Source organism: Bos mutus, chromosome 2 (assembly GCF_027580195.1).
Source record: "Bos mutus isolate GX-2022 chromosome 2, NWIPB_WYAK_1.1, whole genome shotgun sequence".
Lineage (NCBI taxonomy): Eukaryota > Metazoa > Chordata > Mammalia > Artiodactyla > Bovidae > Bos > Bos mutus.
This window is the reverse complement of record NC_091618.1, coordinates 114275519-114295104: the sequence shown is the minus strand read 5'-3', so window position 1 is coordinate 114295104 and position 19586 is coordinate 114275519. Positions and strand designations below refer to the sequence as shown.

Below are 19586 nucleotides of genomic sequence, written 5' to 3'. Positions count from 1 at the left end.
TCCCTATCATACTTTTCAACGGTGCCAGTGTGTATTTATTGAACAACCAATATCCCTACAGTTAACATTTGAAACATTTAAGTTGTAAAAAGAATCACAGATTTTTAGTTTGTAGGAGTGTATTTGTGTTAACTGCGGCACAATAAATATGATCTCTTTTGTCCTTAATGTTAATCAAATGACCCCCGCCCCTTCCACACACACACACAGTTTTTAAACAGGTACCTTCAAAGTTTGACAGATATTTTCTTGGTATTGCATCAACCTGTGAAGCAGTAGGATAGTAATGTGGAAACAGCGCTATTTCTATGCCGTATTAGTGTCCTTTGGTTTTCTCTGAAGTGTTAACACGGAGTTGTTCATGTTCTAAAGATTTGAAATTATCTCTACTAAAATTGATGTATTTTTGCCTATAACTACTTAGTAAAGGAAAATTGATAAAATAGGATACACCATAATATGGAAGGTTTTCTCATAAAAAAGTCCCTGTTACTATTTTAAGTTAGGGAGATATAGTGTAAAGCACTGTATTTCCTTTTGGTAAGTTACTTTGAACATAATTATATGCTAACATCACAGACAGGGCGCTAAGAGCCGGAGGAATCAGTTTCAGCTACAGCTTAGTAAAATTCGAAAAAATGCCATTCATAGTAAAGGCTTTCTCGTTTATTTTCAGAACTGACATCTTTCGCATTTCAGACATGTTGGGGGCTCGAGAGTTAATTTCCAGCACACTCCGCTTCTAAACCGAAGCTCTCCGTCTCAGGGTTCAGTTGTAGCCGGAAGGTGGGTTTTGGTGAGCGCCTCCCTACGCTTTACTCTCCTTTCTACCTAGGACCGGGAAGTGACAGCAACGGAAATACCAGGTTTCCGGAGCTGGGCTCAGAGGACTCCTGCTTTCTCTCCCGCCGCTCGCAGCCTTCCCAGAGTTCACCTTTCCTTCCTGCACACCATCAACCTCACGCGACCTCAGCATCCACCTGCTCCAGCGCCCCACACTCGCGCCCGCCTCCCAGCCGTCTGCCAATCACAGTCTGCAGTTGCTCGCGGGTTACAGAGCACAGCTCTTTTGACTCTCTGGTCCCGCCTCCTCCATAACTGCTTCCCGCCCTTCGAGTTCTTTATCCAATAATCAGCGCTCGAGTATCCCTTGGTTCCCGCCCTCCTTTCCCTGCCCTCCTGAAGTCCCACCCACTTCCTTCAGCCTGAGGGAACCACCTGACCCGGAGGCGCTCCGTCTGAAGGAAGGCTAGAAGGGGAGTGTGCGTGTAGGGGAGGGGCGCGAAAAGAAAGGAGGGATGCCGGGAGTGGGGCGGAGAAAAGGGTTGTCAGTCCGATCTCGCGAGAGAGGACGGAAGCCTGTGGGAGCCCGTGGCCTTTAAAGTGCGGTTCAGCCCTTTCCTCTAGGGGTAGTTTGTAAACACCGCGGAGCTTGGGTCTTCCCAACGACCGAAAAGAGCATGAACTAGTGAGCTGGAAAGGTGAGTAGTGATGAGGAGAGGGCCGCAGGACTGGAGACTGTAGGGATACGGAGAAAGAAGGCACTAACATGGCGACGTCGCTCACCATAGTCCCCACCCCCCGCTTCCCATCACCTCGGGCTCTCCTGCCTCTGTGCCTAGCCCTCGGGGCGGCTGTGGCTGCGCTGCCGCCTCTGCGGCCCGCGCGGCGTCGGCTTCAGGAGCCGGACTGGCCAGGCCGGACCGTTAGGTAACTGGCATTTGTTGTTCCGGCCCCTCCCCGCTCGCGCGCTTTCCTAACGTGGAGGAAAAAGGAATAACGGCGTCTCTTAGACCCCTCCCCCGATGTACCTTCCCCTTCTCTGGTCTGTTCAGAGGTCCCGAGGGCACATGTCGGAGTCGCAGAGGGCGCAGGGAAACCCCCCTTCAGTTCTGGAATGGAACAGGAAGAGGGCCGGCTCTGGTCTCTGCACTCAGTGGTTGGGCACTGTATATGATGGTGGCGTGGGGAGGAACTGGAGGTGCGGTAGAAAATAGGCTCAGGGTCTCTGGCTGCGGTGGAAGCTGACGGAACAAATGGAATGGAGAACCTGGGACTTGGAAGTCTTGGCCTTATCTGTCCTTTCTGCCCCTTCACACTCCCGCCACCCCCCACTTTTTCCCGATGGGGCGGGGCTGAGGTGCGGTGCAGATTGATTCTCCTATTTTCCCCCATTTTTTTTTTTTAAAACCTTCCTGGGTAGACTGTAGAGAATCGTAGGGGTATAACTTTTTTTTTTTTTAATTGATGCCCTGGGGACCAGTACCGAGAGTGTGTGTGTATGTATGTGTGTGTGGGGGGGGGCGGGTTCTGTGTTCATTTGTTCAACTGACGCTAGAAGGAGGGAGAGAGCGAAAGAGATGGGGACTATTTTTGTGCCCTTATATCGTATAAAATTATCTTTGCCTTTGGTTAATGAAGAGTTTTAAAACTGGCCAGGCCAAGAGCAAAACTACTGTGAATATGATGGAGTAAAAGGGATTACTCCTGATGGACTTCAGGCTATTGACTAATACCTATTATGTGAAAGTAACAATTTCTAGGGAATTTTAAAATTTGGAGACAGTAACAGTAGATACACTTAATGTATAGATTTGAAATCAGAACAAAAACTGTTGCGCTGAGCACATTTTTTGTCCTATCTGAAGTAATTTATAACCACTGTCAGTCTCTCTAGGCATTATCTTAAAGCCTATATTTTTGGTGTTTTGTACCAAAACTATGAAGGTGAGAAACTTCTTAGAAAGTCATCCCTATATGGTTAAGTGCCCTGAAAGACAAATATAATAGCAATTATATTTTGTTATTTAATTGATTACACTGACTTGAAGAATCTACTAAAAACACTGTTCTCAAAACTGCAGGAACATCATTGTAAAGTATGTTAAAAAAAATAGAGATGTCTTTCTTCAGATCAAACAATTAAGGCCATCGATAATTGAATCCTAATCTTTGTAAAATAATCTGTAAGAATAGTCCAAATTTACAGTGCTGTGTATGCTGCTTCCCCAAGACATGTTTAATCTTACTCTGAGAGGATGCTGCCGCCATTAGGTTTTTAACTAAAATATAATATTGTAATTTAGAACATAAGTGCTTGTTTTTTAACTGTCATTAAGGACGGAGCTTTCAGGTGCTTTTGTGCTTATGTTTTTAAGGTACATGATACCTCCTGCAGATTTGATTGTATTTTCTAGAAGTTCTTTTTAAAACATCTTATTAGAATGTTTATTTCATATTTGGGGCACTATATTATGTATTAGATAATGTAATCCAGAAATTCCTACATTTACTTTACTTGGAATATTTGTTTTGTGTTTTAAAACTAAGATTAACAGTAAAAATGATTGTGTCAGCTCTTTCATAAATTGGAGTATTTGTATTTAGGATTTAGAAGCTATATGAATTTCGTTTTTAAAAATGATGTACTCTGCCTCAAATTTCTACTACCTATAATTAGTATTAACTTTCAATTAATCATCTACATTTTTTCTACTTAAATTTTTGTATTTTGGAAAAGTTGGGGTTTAATGACTTGTATGTTATCTGCTGGTAAATTGTTGTTAGATCATATTAGATCAAGTAAACAGTCCCACTGTACATGCTGTTTCCACTCATTTTTGTTTTCAAGCTCTTCCTTCCATTATGAAGTAAAGACTGTAAGCTGGTACTTCTTTCTCTTTAATAGTCTTACTGTAATGTCCTCCAACAAGGTAAAGTAGTTGAAGTCTCCCTATTTAAAACCAGATTTCCACCAGTCTCTCATTGAAAACCCAGTGAGTAGCAATAATGTATTTTTTAAAATTAATACACAAAATGTTATTCTAGGCTCTAATTAAAATGTACTGTAAATAAAACAAATTAGCAGTTATAGTCAGAAGTTTAACTTACTATATTTCTGTTTATCTTATTCTCACACCTATTCCTTAAGACTAAGAACGTACATAAAATTCCTCATGTTCTCTTAATGGAACTTAACGAGGAGGTAGTAGTAATAGTATTCACCATTCATATCTAGGGGCCAATCCCACAAAACATCTTATTTCTGTTTCTTAAGGTTAAAAACTTAGTGTAAGGTATAGTTTCAAAGAAATTTAAGGAAGTTTGTGGATTTTTAAGGCCAACAATAATTGGAATTATTTTACATATATATTGTAATTGTAAATACAGATTATTACTTTCACTTAATTCTTTTTAACAAGCTTGAAACTGATACATCATTTACATTTTTATTTTTACTGATGCTTTTTTTTCTCTTGGCATTTTGGTAATTGTAGTAATTAAAAACATTTTTTGCAACAATAAGGGATGTAAATAAATGCTTTGGGGGCTAGGCCTATTCACCCGTCTGCAGTCTGTCTTAACAAAGATAGTGATTCTCAGTCATTTTTTCTGTCACAATATCCAAGGAATAGAAAGCACTCCCAACAGCTGTTGTTGTTTAGTTGCTAAGTTGTGTCCAACTTTTTGCAACCCCATGGACTGCCAGGCTCCTCTGTCCTTGGGGTTTCCCAGGCAGGAATACTGGAGTGGGTTACCATTTCCTTTTCCAGGGGATCTTCCCAATACAGGGATCAAACTTGTCTCTCCTGCTTGGCAGGCTGATTCTGTACCACTGAGCCACCTGAGAAGCCTAGTCCCAACAGTAATAGTAGCTTATTATTGGAGAGATTCTCAAGATTAGTAGAGAAAGACAAGGAGAAGGCAATGGCACCCCACTCCAGTACTCTTGCCTGGAAAATCCCATGGACGGAGGAGCCTGGTAGGCTGCAGTCCATGGGGTCGCAAGGAGTTGGACATGACTGATGGACTTCACTTTCACTTTTCACTTTCATGCACTGGAGAAGGAAATGGCAACCCACTCCAGTGTTCTTGCCTGGAAAATCCCATGGACAGAGGAGCCTGGTGGGCTGCAGTCCATGGGGTCGCTAAGAGTCGGACACGACTGAGCGACTTCACTTTCACTTTTCACTTTCCTGCATTGGAGAAGGAAATGGCAACCCACTCCAGCGTTCTTGGCTGGAGAACCCCAGGGACGGAGGAGCCTAGTGGGCTGCAGTCTATGGGGTCTCCCAGAGTCAGACACGACTGAAGCGACTTAGCCCCAGCAGCAGCAGCGGAGAAAGACAGGTGGGAATGATTGTAATTGGCAAAAGCCAGTTGGTAAATCACCAGGTGTATTGTGGTATTACATGGCTACCTTAATAATGACCTTAAGTTTATAAATATGTTCCCTAAACATTCTTTAGTTTGTCTCATGGAACCTGAATCTTTGACATTCCAGTTTTATAACTTAGTTTTTTTCTAATTCTATTGTTTGGGTTAGTGAGTTTCCTTTTATTTATTGGATACTTGCTAGGATAGTGTTACCAGAAATCACTGAACTGATAAAATTGTAATACTGTGATTTCTGTGCAATCCAGTTATCATTTTCTTCTACTTCACCAATCCCACTATAAACATTTCAGTGAGACCTTTCATTTCTTCCTGATGATTCAATTTAAAGACCATACTTCTGATATTTGTGCTTTTGATTTCTTTACTAATTATTTACTATAAGTACAACATCATTTCTCAATCACAGTGTTGAGAGTCACTGGTATCTTTTATCTTTTGTAAGATAGATTTTAATGATTGTGAAATATGGATGTTGGAATGAGGGTTACTTCTGAGGTAGTATCTCTCTCATTTACTTGAATTTTGACATACTTTGTATGGTGTCGGAGGATATAAGCTTACTAGTGTTGTTAAGGGAATTGTACATAATCTATATCTTATTTGTGCCCTCTTCATAATGAAAAATTGTTATTGATATACTCCTGAGGGGTGATTATGAATTATTTTAATTCTTGCTGAGCTGTGAATTTCTATTTAATCTTTTTATTCTTTAAGAGATAAGTTTTTAGTGAGGAAAAGCAGTGATCAAGAAGCGCATTTTGCTCATCTGCCTTGAGCAGAAACAATGCTGGAGATGTTATTTCACATAACTCATACGATTACCAAGTCTAAAATAATGTTATTGGTAAAAACTTGGATTAGCACTGTTCACATTCATAACCATTAATCTGTAAGTTCTTTGTGTTTATATATTTCTAATCTTGTTCTATTGTAATTTTAAAATTTAAAGTAAGAACTTGCTTACCTTGTATCACCTAGGAAGTAGAGGTCTGGGAATAATCAAGACTCACTTGAGAAATGAAGTTCGACTTAAAAATTGGACTACCGTTATTTTTATTAAAGAATATTTTGAGACATTGGGCTAATTTCACTATTCACGTACAGCTATCCCTCAATATCTGTGGAAGTTTGGTTCCAGGATCCCGTGGATACCAAAATTTATTGATACTCAAGTCCCATATATAAAATGGCATTGTATTTGCATATAACCTAAGTTCATCCTCCCATGTTCTTTAAATCATCCTACATGACTTATGATACCTAATACAGTGTAAATGCTGTGTACATGGTTGCCAGCAGGAGACAAACACAAGATTTGCTTTTTAGAACTTTCTGAAATTTCTTCCCCCGAATTTTTTTTTTTTTTTTTTTTTTTTTTTTTTTTTGCCACACTGCTTGGGATATTGGAACTTCCCTGACCAGAGATTGAACCTGTGCCCCCTGCATTGGAAGTACAGAGCCTTAACCATTGGACCACCAAAGAAGTCCTGTTCCCCCAAATATTTTTGATTCAAGGTTGTTTGAATCCATAGGGCCATCTGCACTCATAATGTACTTTCATGAATACAGTATTGAGAAAAGTCTATGATGCTCTTCATGTATCTCATCAACTTTGAGGAATTTCATCAAAACTTTGGTATACTCTTGGGAGTGGTGATATGTATGAAGAACATCCGTCATGTGTGCTGTGTGTACGTATGTGGAATTTTCCAGGCAAGAATACTGGAGTGGGTTGCCATTTCCTACTCCAAGGAATCTTTCTGACTCAGGAATCGAACCTGTGTCTATTGCATCTCCTGCTTTGGCAGACAGATTCTTTACCACTTTGGCAGGCACAGATTCTGTGCCACCTGGCAAGTCCCATGTCTGCTGGCAGTGGGCAACAATTAAAAACTACTGCTTTCATCCTTAAAGCTGAGTTTATATTTTTCTCATTTCCTTACACTGATGAACTAAACATGTACCAGATAACTTGAGGGGATACCATCAAATTCATGGGTTAAAGATTAATTAAAAAAAACTTCTGTCTAAAAATTTAACTAGTTCTCACCTTCAGACTTTTTTTTTTTTTTCTTTTTTTTTTTTCTTTTTTTTTCTTCCAATTTTATTTTATTTTTAAACTTTACATAATTGTATTAGTTTTGCCAAATATCAAAATGAATCCGCCACAGGTATACATGTGTTCCCCATCCCGAACCCTCCTCCCTCCTCCCTCCCCATACCATCCCTCTGGGCCGTCCCAGTGCACCAGCCCCAAAGGAGGTAGTAAGATTAGGATTATTAGGAAAATGTACATTTAAAGTCAAAATAAAACAGTAAAATTTATAATAAACTGAATAGATACTGTATGAGTGTTGTGCACTGTACTTAATGTATTTTACATATACAGTAATTTCACTTTTTTTGGACAATCCTGAAGCTAGTATATTTTTCTTACTGGAGAGGATAGTAGTGAAATCATACCATTTAAATTTTTCCTAGCTTAGAAATTCAAAGAATCTTAAACCTTGAAAGGAGAATGAAGTCCTTCTAGCTTACACCTTCAGGTTTTCAGCTTCTTAGGTTTATTATGACTATACTGCTGTTCCCAGTGTGAGCTCTAGGATCATTTCTTGGCTTTTTTTTTTTTTTTTTTTTGGTGCTTACCAAGATATGAGAAGGAAATTAGATCACAGAGAAAACTCTAATAAATCTTTGCAGTTCCTTGGTCTGCAAGCCTGTCCTCCCAAGTCCTACAGTTTTTGCTTTATTAATTTTCTATTCCTCATCAAAGATAACCACATACTTTGCATTATAGAACAATTGAAATTTATCTCACAACTTTTGTCAGAAGTCCAGCTGGGCCCTCTTTTTAGGACCTTACAAAGTCTAAATCAGTATGCTCACAGAGCTACATTTTTTGGGAAGTGGGGAGTCTCTGAGGAAGAATCCACTTTCCAATTCGTTTGGATTGTTGACTGCATACAGTTACAGGACTGCCATTCCTCTTGCCTCGTTGACTGTCAGTTGGAGCTGGTCTTCACTTGTAGAAGCTAAAATGCTTTCAGTATTGCTGCCTCAAGTAATGGCAAGTAAAGTCTATCTCTTGCTTATCTCTGACTTCTGCTACTGTCAGAATCTGACAGAGAAAGTTCTCTGCTCTCACTGGGTCATATGATCAGATTGGCCCATTTGGATAACCCAGGATAACCTTCCTGTTTCAGAATCTGTGACCATTTTTATATCTGCAAAGTCCATTTTGCTCTGTAACATAACCTATTCATAGATTCCAGGGGGATTGGGGTGTGAACATCTTTGGGCAACCATTCTGTCTAGTATACTCATACTCCTGAAAATAATTTGATGAACTGTGTACTCTTGCACATTTCTAAGTTGATTCTTAAAATTTTTCTTTGTAAGTTTAGTTTTAGTTGGCTTAAAACTCATCATTCAGAAAATGAAGATCTTGGCATCCAGTCCCATCACTTCATGGCAAATAGATGGGGAAAAAGTGGAAATGGTGTCAGATTTCATTTAATTGGGCTCCAAAATCACTGTGGACAGTGACTGCAGCCATGAAATTGAAAGATGCTTGCTCCTTGGAAGAAAAGTTTTAAAGCAGAGACATCACTTTGCTGACAAAGGTCTGTATAGTCAAAGCTATGGTTTTTCCAGTAGTCGTGTGTGAATGTGAGAGTTGGACCATAAAGAAGGCTGAGCGCCAAAGAATTTATACTTTCAAACTGTGGTGTTGGAGAAGACTCTTGAGAGTCCCTTGGACAGTAAGGAGATCAAACCAGTCAATCTTAAAGGAAATCAACCCTGGATATTCTTTGGAAGGACTGATGATGAAGCTTCAGTACTTTGGTTACCTAATGTGAAGAGACAGCCCATTGGAAAAGACCCTGATGCTGGAAATGATTGAGGGCGAGAGGAGAAGCGGGCAAGAGAGGATGAGATGTTTGAGTCCACTGACTAAATGGACATGAGTTTGAGCAAACTCCGGGAGATAGTGAAGGACAGGGAAGCCTGGCATGCTGCAGTCTATGGGGTTACAAAGAGTCAGACACAGCTTAGTGACTAAACAACGAGCTGAAAAAAAATGATTTCTGACTTTTCAAGATATTGACACCATTCTAAGTACAGTTGATTTTTGATGAACACAGGTTTGAACTGCATGGGTTGACTTACGTGAATTTTTTTCAGTAGTATATGCAATATTACTGCGTCACCTGCCAGTAGTTCAACCTGTGGGAGCAGAACTGCGAAAGTGGAGGATCCACATATACAGAGGACATCTCTTCAGTTACAGTCAGGTTTTGAACTGTATGGAAGATTGGTGCCCTGAGTTGTTCGAGCGTCAACTGTGATCCTTAGTGATTCAATCTGACATTGGTTTAAAAAAACAAACGACTTAATTCACCTTTAACAATTGAGCATTTTTATTGTTCCTTTTTCTTACTGAACTTATAATTAAGAATAATTTTATTTGAATCCAGGGTATTTTAATGCTTTAAACTATTTTGATCACATCACCTTATCCTACTTCTTTGCAACAAATATAAATTGAACTTTACAGAGTTTCCTATTGATTTCCTCTTTGCTTTGTTCTCATGAAGCTCACTCTCAGGACAATGCATTTTTCCACAGTATTTTGAGAATAGAAGAGGCAATCATTAAATGAAAGGGGTTTTGTTCCTGTCATCACATTGTTCAGTACATCTGAATTCAAAACATTCCTCAACACAAGGCACGACACCATTCTTAAAAAGCCATGCTTTGCTTTAACAGCACTATTTTAAGGGTGCCTTGATTAATGGAGGCTTTAAGACACTCTTATTTTAAATCATCCCCTTGTTTTGTTCCATGGAGATTTTTACAATCCAGGGCAATGCATTGTAATAATATTTGATGTGGCTAAGAGGTATGGGTTTCTTTTCAGGTATGGAATTATGAGCACTTAGGGAAAGCAGGCAGATTATTATTAGGAAAGCAAACATAGGGAAGTTGAAGATACAAGAATTGATGTTCTTAAAACATGTCTTACTTATGAGTCCCTTGAAAAGTCTTAGTGTATCTGCAGTAATACAAACACCTGTCTGAATGTTGCTGCCTTGAAAGTCTATTCCCCCACCCACCTAGCTCTTCTGCTCCCACAAGGCCAGAAGCTAGCTTCTCTCCCAGAATCACCCTTAAGTAGAATTAATTCCTTTCTCACACTGATGTCTACCTTTTTGGGCCCTGTTCCTTGCCCCAGTTTCTCTTTCCTGAATACTTGTCATTAGTAGTGTTTGTCCCCTTTAGCAGACAGATCCTACCTCTTACCTACAAGTCGATTTTATCCAAGTATAAGACACACATACACAGTAGCTGGGGTAGGGTAGTAGTAGTAAAGGAGAGAGTCCTTACTTTTGTGCCCTTCAAGTTACAAACAAATAAACCTTTATTTTTAATGTTTTTCAAAGTCTAGATAATTAGCTTAACCTTGCATGCATTAAACATGAGCTCTGTTTGGCAGATTCAGCTGGCTGGCTTAATGTTCTTGCTTTTGCTTGAAGTAAAGATCATAAGGCTATCTTGCTGCTTTCTAGATATAAGTTCCTGGTCTTTTGTAAGCAGCTGCTGAACTAAATGCAAATATTCAATAGGAAAATCTGAAGCCATACTTAAGCATTTCCATGAAAGATAATTTGCAGAAATTTATCTCTCTCTGGAAGATGTGAAACTTTGAGCTATCCCACAGAGCCATTTGTCCTTTGAATTGCTGCTCCTTTCATAGTCCCCATTTTACATTTGTCTAGCAGAATACCCTCTTCTGGTCCCTTTTCCTTTAAGGAATAGTCTGTATATAAAACAGAATTTTGTTGCCAGCTTTGAAATAAAGAGTCATTATCGCTTTTGGTATTTGCATCAGAAGTTTTAAACATATTAAGGCCTTTTCAGCCAACCTTATTCAAGGTAAAGTACAAGTTCTCTTCTCAACAGTTTGTGCAATAAGGAAAAGGAGCTTCAAATTCACACTTGGCTCTCACGTAAGGGAGCTCAGCACTCAAATGTAGAGAAAAGTTGATTTTCCCTTTAACTTTGTTCAGGAACAAAGTTCCTGCCTTTTCCTAATGCAGTTAATAACTGAGCTTTCTGGCAGGTTCTTACCCAATTTCATCTTAGGCACTCCATTACTTACCTAATGGTCCCGTGTAATCATTTTTATGGAAAGTTTATGGAAAACCTAGTGAGATTATCCTTCCAAACCTTAGCTATTTACGTTGTTTCTTTACTCTGGTCTTCAGATAGAGATTGGTCTTGCATATTTAGAGAAGTCCTTATTAACATTGGTCTTGCTCCTTGGCTGCTAGCAGAACTATCTACTTTTGAAAGCTCCCATCAGTGGACTGATAAGGCATCTCTACAAGGGATCCAACCATCTTCCATTTTAGAACGACCAGAGTATGATGATAGAAAAAACTATCCACCAGTATTCATTCTCGTCTTTTTTCCTTATTGTAGATGCTCCATTTCCCCCCACCCCCACCTTGAGCATATGATGAAATAAAGAATGTATTTCCCGGCTTCCCTGCTAGCTCTAGCCATGTGACTTAAGTTCTGACCAGAATAGAGGTTTCCTGTAAAATTTCTGAAAAGTGTCCTTGAAAGGAGGCTATCACTCATCTCCCCATTTTCCTTCTTGTCATCTGATGTGATGGTTAGACCTTGAGCAGTTATTTTAAGCCATGATGGAGATGGCACATGTTGAAGATGGCAAAACTGCAAAATAGAAGGAACCTGGGTTCCTAATGGTCATGGTTCTGACTGCCTGTTTTCATGTGAGAAATAAACTGTTGACTCACTTAAGCCATTGTTGTTTTGAGTTTTCTCACTCACAGCTAAACCTAATCCTAGCTGATACAGGTGTAAAAAAGTCAAGTTGTTTCCAAATAAGAACCACATAAACTGTTGTGTAGAGCACACAGATACAGGAGGAACTATTAATATGTTCACTCTAAGAATTTTGCTGCTCAGATTCAGCACTGCCATTTTACAGATCAGCTATGACTACCTCTCCCTTCTGTTGCATTAAAAAGTTTTATTTTTCTCTTTTCACCAAGACTCCATTACCATGCTTCCATCCTTGAAACTATTATACCTCTAATAGGTGGCAGTGTGCCAGGAGTTGTGGGAGGCCACAGGATAAGTATCTTCCTGGAAGATTTTTGAGGGAACCTTAATTTTTATATTAAATAATGGAATGGAAGGCAAAATTCACATGCACTTTAAAATGTAAAATAGCCATTTATAAATTTTTGTAGTGAAGTTATTTAGCTCTTGCAGAGTAATGAGTTTTCTCTTTTCTGTCTCTCCTTTGCCCTAAGGATATTTAGATGGAAGCTTGAGAAGCACTGCTTACTTGATAAGAGCTGACAGATACCTGGCAGCAGAGTAGATAAAGCTCATGGCCTACCAGCTAGAAAGGTAAGAGATTTTAAGTTTTTACTGCAAAAGTGGCCTTTTATTTTGTGATTGTCTCTCAAATATTATTAAAGAGGTATTTCCAGACAGCAGTCCTCAGAATGTTAGTGTCCTACCGTATTGACTATTGTTTAACAAAAAAAAAAATTCTGAGGTTTGGCAGATTTGGAGATGTCCTTTTGGAGCTACAATGCATATCAGCATATAAAAGCACACCAAAGACTTTACATAAAAGTACATAATTTTAATTCAAAGGGTCCTAACTTGTCTGACTAGGGAGTCCTTTATAGCAAAGGGTCCCAGTATGAAAGTCGCAGCTCTTGTAGGACTTTATAAGGATAGTAACAGGAGTTAATCCTTGAGATATTTTCTATATTTTAAAAACAATTTGGACAGAAAGTCCTACTCTCTTGGATGTGCTCAATAACTGGATACTAAAAGAGACATTTGAAATTACAGGGTATGGGGAAAGTGGAGGGAGGAAGATCAGTGGTGAGTGGCATTAACTAAGAAACAGATGAATGGGAAGTAAAAGCACTCTAGGATGAGAGAGTGAGCTGATTAAAGTTTGCATTACTACAGCCAGAAAATCAAGGTATCGTAAGAATGCGGTGGGTGTCAGAGGCCAGTCCATGCAAGGGTATCCAGACACTGTTAAGGATTAGAGACCTAATCATAAGAGCATAACTTCTCCTTTCCTCTCATTTTGACTGGCATTGTTTGAGTATAAATCATCATTCTCTTTCCTGAATCTAGATGTTTGTAACTGATTTTCTTATGCATGGTGTTACTCTCACTAATCATCCTCCACACTTCTATTAGTGATGTTGCAAAAATGCCCCTTTGATGATCTAAATCACCTATTTAAAATCTTTACATTTTTTATTATTTAATTCTTTAAATTTTTTAAATTTATTTTTTAATTGCTTTACAGAATTTTGTTATTTTCTGTCAAACCTCAACATGAATCTTCCCATTTTTAATAGCAAGATTAAGCAAACTTCTTTGACGAGCCAAATAGTAAGATTTTAGTCTTTATGGGGGTCACATATAGTCTCTATTGCTTCTTTCTCTCCTCCGCCCCTCCCACCCCACACACACCCCTCAACTATTTAGAAAGTTGAAAAACTTTAACATTTTGGCACAGGGCCATAGTTTATAACCTCAGGGTAGGGGTCAGATAAGGGAATAAGGTTGGACTCCAGACTCCTTGCTCGGGCACTAAAGGCCCTTTGAAATTTGCTTCCTGCTGTGGCCCCAGCTCTCTTCTTCAATCACATAGCCCATAGTTTAGCCATTAGAGGTTCTTGGAGATCCATCCTTCTGTGTATTCTGCTATTTCCTCTGCCCAAAACATCATCTCTTTTTTCTTTGAGAAGACTTAAGTCCAGGCATTACTTCCTTTAGTACCCTTCGCAGATCCTTTGTCTCTCCAGGGTTGGTTAGGTACTTGTCTTAATGATGGGGTAGAAGATCAGATAAATTTAACTTTAGAGAAAAGAAGAGCTCATACTCAGTATAGAAAAGATTCTCACTTGACCCAGTCACAGAAAGCATCAGGCTTCATTTCACTCATCTTGGCTACTTGGTTTTTTGTCCCTGTTTTCTGTGCCTGCTCCATTCTGGCTTTCATTAATTTCTTATCAGTATGAACATGATAGAAGGTGTCTGTGAATCCTGAGTATGATTTTAAATGTCTAATGTATAGCTCTGGTTGACTTTTTTTTTTTTAACACATTTCTTGAAGAGGTAATCTGATTGGCTTAACTTATTCAGATGTCTTTCCTGGTTTACCTGAATGAAACAGGTATGTCGGGTAATGGAAATATAGGATTGCCCTTTGCTGGCCATCTGGCTCTAAGAGGGGATTATGGGTGGGGAAGAAAGGTAACCAGCTCTAGTATACTCCCTGTTCCCTATGTTCCCATAGCACCTGTGTATATCTTTATTATTGTATGTATATCACTAAATTAGTATTACTGTTTTCACTTGTTTGTCTTCCTTACTAAACTAATTTTGAGGTCAGGAAACATACCTTATTCTTAATGCAGTATCAGGTACAAATAGTCAAATATCTTCAAATAAATTTCATAAAATATATTTGTATTAGAAATGTTTGGGAATTCTGCACATCATAGGTCACATTAAATATTATCTGTATTTCAGAAATCTGCTTTGAAACTTGAGTACATGTTTTAAATGTAGAGGTTACAACATTTGTAGTTCTATAACTAGAAGATGAGTAAAATTCATATTTTAGAATGTAGTGATTTCTGAAATTAACCACCAGAAACGGATTCATTTCCCCCACTTCTGTTTTCAAAGATTCATTTGCTCATACTAGTTTCTATGAAGTGATTTCCTTTTTACTTGTTTTTGATAGGAGATCTAAGAAAAGCAGATATTTTTATCAGTTGTATCATTTGAATAATATAATTAAAAATGGCATGGGAATATTGATATTACAGGGTAAAGGATTGTCTATCTTAATATGTTTAATATTGTCTATCTTAAAATGTTTAACCCACATTTCATGTTTTAAACAAGGGAGTTGCCTATAGGACAGCTAATTGTCTAAATTTTAGTCACCTCTCAAGTCTTTATTCAGATATAGAAATTATTATTCTGTTTGCTCTTAACTTTCAATACAGAACATAGTTTTTCTGTTCTTTGACACAATATGAAAGTTATAATCCAGAAACAATCAGAGAATTGTTAAGAGAATTTGTATATTTTAGTATATTCTCTTAACTATTGCTAAGTTACATGATGCTAATTATATAATGGTTATATGTGAATTATGATAGTGCATGTTATTTCTATACACTTTAAGCTCCTCCTGTAAGTTTTTCCGTTTTTATTTTTAGTTTTTTTTAGTTCAGAACCTTTTAAGATAAGTTGCTAGCATGATGTCCCATTCCTGCAAATACTTTATATTCTACAATAAGACATTCTCCTCTTAAATCATAATACAACCATGAAAATCAAGAAGTTAATTTTAAAATATTGCTACCATCTAATCTGTACATTATATTTAAGTATTGCCAGTTATTCCAATAATGTCTGTCCTTTATAGCAAACAGATTCAGTCTAGAATCTCATGTTGCAGTTAGTTGTCATGACTCATTGGTCTTTTTCGATCTGAAACAGTTCCTTGATCTTTCCTTGACTTGGCACTTTGAAAATTATGGGCCAGTTGTTTTGAGGGGATTTACCTCAATTTGGGGTTGTGTAGTATTTCTTCATGATTAGATTCAGATTATGTGTCTTTGGCATGACTATCATGAAAGTGATGCTGTGACCTCCTCATTGCAACCCTTTGGTTGCAATGATATGGATACTGATTTTTCTTATTTTTAGTTAACTTGTATCACTTGAGTAAAGTGATGTTTGCCAGGCATTTGTACTGTATATTACTCTTTTGTCTTTAGTAATTAAAATGTATTTTATGGGGAGATAGTTTGAGAGGATGTAAGTATCCTGTCTAATCAAACTTTCAGTTTATTCTTCTATATTGGTATATATCTTTTATATCAGATTAATGAAATCCTATTTTATTTATAATATCTATTACTGTCATTTATTTTGATTCTGAAATTGTCTGAGATCTAGCCACTTTCTGACTAAATCCATAGTATTCCTTCTTTCTTGCACAAGGTACTTAAGGCCCATCATGTATTTTTCCTGCTTCAGCCCTGGAATCAACCAATTCTTCAAGGATCCCAGGTTCCTTTTGGTTGAAAATGGCATTTTGACATCAAGGTCTGGGTGCTAAGTGGGCTTCTTGCTTATGTGTTATCAGTGTTCCTAGGCCCTCTCAGTGACACAGCTAGGGAAGTATGTGAATATATGTGCATATTTATACACATATTATCATCTGTGTTTATGTATGTTTACATTGAAAATCATGAGTTCATACCAATATCTCTAAATCCCATCATCAGGATTTATTCTGTGTAATTATTTCCATCCTCTGTATAGTGTTGCCTATTTTCATCCACTGTATCCTTGAGAAATTCACTTATTCATTCATTACCTGCATTACATGTAATGAATTGCCTGTTGCCACCAGGCCTTTTCCTCTCAGCAGGTAGGTATCCTCTTGCTCGGTCCTGATATCCTGTCTTGGGCTGATGCCATCCCTGTTCTTTACCTCACGTGGATGCCTCCTCACCCTTCTGGGGCACCGACATCCCACATCAGACTGCTTCCCCCTGCCTGCATAGACAGATCTTTCCTCACCTAACTCAGTCTCCTGTCCAGCCCAACCTCCTCCCCCCATGAGCACCTTTCTCTTCTTGTCCAGGTTCCCACACTCTGTACTTAGACAGGCTGCTCCCTCAATGGCCTGACTAATCTGTCTCCCGTGAAGATACCCTTATTTATGTTTTTCCTTGGAAGGTTGTCTTTTTATTCATTTTAAGTTACAAGAAATGGTTTGCTGGTTAATTTCAACCATTTCCTTCCTTTCATCTTTCCTTAAAGTGTTCTTCATTAGGATTTTTTAATTGGCATCTTATATTATGTGTGGTTTTATTTGATAATGGGTCTATTGAGTAACTCTACAAGTCCCCAGAGAGTCTTTCTGTACTATTTTTTTAAAGTGGTTTACATAAAACTGCTGTATAGTTGGTAAGCAAAGAATTGCAACACAAGACAGTTCATATGCACGGTATAGCAAAGCTTGCCAGCTGGCAGGCACAGTATAGCAGGAGAAATTTCTCATACCATTTTTTACCTTGAGTAAGTCATTTCACTGTTTAGGGCATCATTTGTAGTTTGCATAGTTAGAACTAGATCAGGAATACAATGAGGTAAATAATCAGAAATCCATGTTATAAGAAAGAGCCTCTGACCTGTATTCAAGAGAGAATTTTGGACTAACATTTTATTTTTTTGAATGGGCAAAAGGCATAGATAAAGTTGATGTTTAAGGATATAGATTTGAAAGGAGTAAGCTAGGGTGATCTAATGTACAGTATAATGGATATAGACAACAATATTGTACTATAATTAGGTAATGTAAAATAAATATACAATGTCAGTTGTACTACAACATACAAATGTATCAAGGTAGCGTATTTTACACCTTGAATTTACACAATGTTGTATGTCAGATATCTTCCATTTTTTAAAAAAGATTGGGCAAAGGAAGCAGTTTAGAGATTACAAAGAGCCAATATATATATGAAAAGGTTCAATCTCATTTGTGTGTCAGGATATGCAACTTAAAAATTTTTTTCCCACTAATTTAACAAAAATGTTAAATATTCACTGTTGGTGTGAGCATTGAAAAATTAGGTCTTTCTGTACACTTACAGGTAAAGTAGAAGTCAGTGTTATGTGTCTGAAGAGTTTAGCAATATAAATTAAGTCTTAAAAATGTGCCTTCACTTTGATATAGTAGTTTCAGTTCTAGAAATTCATCTAATGGAAATAATTACAGATATTACACAAAGATTTGTCCTCAAAAGTAGTAACTGATGAAAATCAGTAAGAGAATAGTTGTAATAGAGCTCAGACAGTGAAGAATTCACCTGCACTGCAGGAGACCTACTTTCAATCCCTGGGTCAGGAATATCCCCCAGAGAAGGGAATGGCATACCTTTCCCTTCTGGTATGGTGCTTCCCAGGCAAGCACCCATACCAGTATGTGCTTGCCTGGAGAAACCCACAGACAGAGGAGCCTGATGGGTGACAGTCCATAGGGTCACAGAGTCAACACGACTGAGCCACTAACACACACACATAATGGAGTAATAGAGAATTAGTTATAAATATGTTGTATCTGTATGACACCGTAGATCTATATGGAATACTATATAGCCATTAAAATGACATTTAAAATTTAATGATTTTTATCAGGAGTCCCTAACCCCCCAACTGCAGACCAGTACCTGTTCTCAGCCTGTTAAGAACTGGACTGCACAGTGGGAGATGAGCATCAGGGAAAGTGAGTGAAGCTTTGTGCCATGCACCAATCCCCATCACTCTCCTCATGGGTTCAGATTACCACCTGAACCATCCACCCCCACCCCAATCCTCCACCTCCATCTGTGGAACAATTGTATTCCACAAAACTGGTCCCTGGTGCCAATAAAGGTTGGGGACTCCTGATACTATTTAATAATGTGGCAGAATTTCAGTTCAGTTCAGTTGCTCAGTTTTGTCCGACTCTTTGTAACCCCATGAACTGCAGCACACCAGGATTCCCTGTCCATCACCAACTCGCTGCGCTTGCTCAAACTCATGTCCATCGAGTTGGTGATGCCATCCAGCCAACTCATCCTCTGTCGTCCCCTTCTCCTGCCTTCAGTCTTTCCAGCATCAGGGTCTTTTCCAATGAATTAGTTCTTTGCATCAGGTGGCCAAATTATTGGAGCTTCAGCATCAGTCCTTCTGATGAATATTCAGGACTGATTTCCTTTAGGATTGAAAGTTTGATCTCCTTGCAGTTCAAGGAACTCTCAGGAGTCTTCTCCAACACCACAGTTCAAAGCATCAATTCTTTGCATTCAGCTTTATTTATAGTCCATCCATATCTGACATCCATCTATACGATTACTAGAAAAACCATAGCTGTGACTAGACAGACCTTTGTTGGCAAAGTAATGTCTCTACTTTTTAACATGCTGTCTAGGTTTGTCATAGCTTTTCTTTCAAGGAGCAAACATATTTTAATTTCATGGCTGCAGTCACCATCTGCAGTGATTTGGAAGCCCAAGAAAACAAAGTGTCACTGTTTCCATTGTTTCCCCATCTATTTACCATAAAGTGATGGGACTGGATGCCATGATCTTAGATTTTTGAATATTGAGTTTTAAGCTAGCTTTTTCACTGCAGATGGTGACTGCAGCCATGAAATTAAAAGACGCTTGCTCATTGGAAGAAAAGCTGTGACAAACCTAGACAGCTCAGCATTTCACATGATGTACTCTCCATATAAATTAAATAAGCGGGGT

At 38.4% G+C, this 19586-nt stretch overlaps 1 protein-coding gene across 2 annotated transcripts in view; it reads left to right on the top strand.

Moving 5' to 3' along the window:
• The first annotated feature begins 1317 nt into the window (after nt 1-1317).
• The window catches only part of ATF2 (activating transcription factor 2), an 84066-nt gene continuing 65797 nt past the window's right edge, over nt 1318-19586 (top strand). Inside the window, exons 1-2 of one of the 2 annotated variants that reach the window (XM_070358740.1) lie at nt 1318-1481; nt 12528-12627. The gene's annotated coding sequence lies outside the window, so the exon portion shown is untranslated. The remainder of the gene's footprint in view (nt 1482-12527; nt 12628-19586) is intronic. The other variant, XM_005902545.2, reaches the window with a different exon arrangement.